Source organism: Diadema antillarum, unplaced genomic scaffold, assembly GCF_040938485.1.
Source record: "Diadema antillarum isolate AM-2024a unplaced genomic scaffold, OU_Dant_1.0 seq00001837_RagTag, whole genome shotgun sequence".
NCBI lineage: Eukaryota > Metazoa > Echinodermata > Echinoidea > Diadematoida > Diadematidae > Diadema > Diadema antillarum.
In genome coordinates, this window is record NW_027272510.1 from 206,724 (window position 1) to 209,076 (window position 2,353).

Sequence of the window (2,353 nt, forward strand, 5' to 3'; positions counted from 1 at the left end):
ATGGAGCCGATTGTTACCGCTGTTCATTTTCAAAAGTAAAGGCAAACATCCGACTTTTTTTTGTGGTGGCGCGATCGGGCCACCAAAATCTTTATTTCTGAAATTTTGATTTCAATTCCGATTTTCATTCAATTCATTCATATAAAAGTCGATTCAATTCCAATTGACAAGCATGCAAACAATTAGTAGGCATTATAACAGATATCATGTTGAACATCGATAAACGTTGGATGAGTCGGAAGAAATTCGACGTACGCCTACCTCGAAGTTCGCGTACGTGGAACCATTTTCTTCAGTCCCGACGAATGTGAGGTATCCGAGGTTGACTGTATCTCCTTTTTGTCGAGCCCACTGGAGATGAGGGGAGACTATAGGGATCGCCTGCTGCGTCTGTCCGTCCGTCGTTTGTCCGTAACGCTACAAAAACTTGAATAACTCTCTACTGAGGACTTCAATCTTAATCAAACTTTGAGGGAAGATTGGTTATACAAAGTTTCACATTTTACCAAACATGACGGTCACCTCAAGGTCAAAGGTCACAGGCAGGGGTCAATGAACTTTAGGGCCCAATGTTAAGTTTTTACGGTGCGTTTCGATTATGGCTCATAACTTTTAATCCATATGTTCGTTTGTGACCAAACTTGGCTGGTAAATTTCCCTTGGGGAGTTGAAGGTCACCACAAGGTCAAAGGTCATAGGCGGGGTCAATGAACTTCCGGGAGTTAGAAAAACAGTAATTTCTTCTACGCGAATGGGCGAGACACATTTTGGCACTTACCTTGTTTTTTTCTACCATTTAAAGTCAATGTCACTGTGTGACCCGAGCTTGCAAGCTGGTGTGAGCTGATGCGAGCCAGAGCGAGCTCCTGCGAGCTGTGGCGAGGTCGCACAGTGGGCCACCAAAGCTCGCACCAGCTTGCACCAGCTCGCTTGAGCTTGCAAGGTTTTGGATATGTTCATAAAATCTTGCAACCTGCGGTTAGCTGGCAGCGACTCGCAATCAGGTCACACAGTGGACGACCCCAGCTCGCAGCAGCTCGCAGCCGCTTGCAAGCCGGGCAAGCTCACAAGCATTCAAGTCTACCTGCTCATCCATCCAAAAGGGTAGACAGCTTGGAGAAATTGTAGGAAAGTTGAATTTTAAAGACAAATTTATATCCACTTATCTAGGTTAGTCTGATAAGAAAAACAAAAATCTTAAAGTATGCCTATAACCGGTGAAAATTTGACCAAAATCGAAAAAAGGGAAAATTATGACATTGTGAAGTTTCCCTAATTTCTGCAGAACATTCCTTGTTTCTGTTATCAAAGAGTAAAGTATGTTATTCCCGGTTGAATACCTTGAATAATGATCAGTTAGACATATTATCAGGATTTGAGACCCAGGCAAAATTGAGATTGAATAATAAACTGGAAATGTAAAAATCTATGTACAACCTATGTGGCAAGTTGTAAAAAAAAAATGCAATCAAGACTTCATTATTTGTATATTCGTATTGACTGTTCAAAAACTGTTTCCAGAAAAATTGACGTAACTTCAAAATGTCATTTATTTTCGTCCAATTTTGATCAAAGTTTCATTGTTTTTGCTTGAAAATTATTCCTTCCTTTCAGACTAACACTCAGCTGTGCTGTTGTAATTTCCCTTGAAAAGCCACATATTTCACTGTAAGGTGACACTGTCTGTTCCAATAAAAGCCCATTCAGGCTAGATCCTGGGCAAATTTAGCTAATCGTGCAGTGAGACAGGGACCAAGTAAAGACTTGCTCTACAATGTGGTGGCTGTCGGATACCACAATAGGCCCAGAAAATAGAAGTAGTGGGCCGAAGGGCCCTCCAAGCTGAACCTGTGTGGTAGGACCGCTAATTGTTGGTTGACCTGCAGTGCAGAAACCCTCGAAAAAAAAGAAAATTAAAGCTGATGACAGATGTTAAACAAACAAACAAATAAAATAAAGCATGCCTGACCAATCCCTGGATGCAAATCCACACGAGCAATGTTCTAGGCCTACCGCGCTCGGAGTGTGAAATACACAATTTGCATACACTTGTATTCCTCAACCGTGTGCGCATGCGTAGAAATGGATCAATACAAAAGGAATTTACTTGGGAGCTCACAATATGTGAGCTCCCAAGTTATTGATGTGTATACAATATTCATAGTGTGTAAACTCTTGTCATGTACACTTTTAATTAGCTACCCTCAACATTGCTGCTCAAAGACAAAACCAAGGAATGTCTGATCTTTCTAATGAGAGATATATGAGAATAACCAGGTGGCATGTCATCAGCCGGACTGAAACCCGATGCCTTTCTTCATGTCTGTTTTATTTCAGTAGAAACATAAACTTC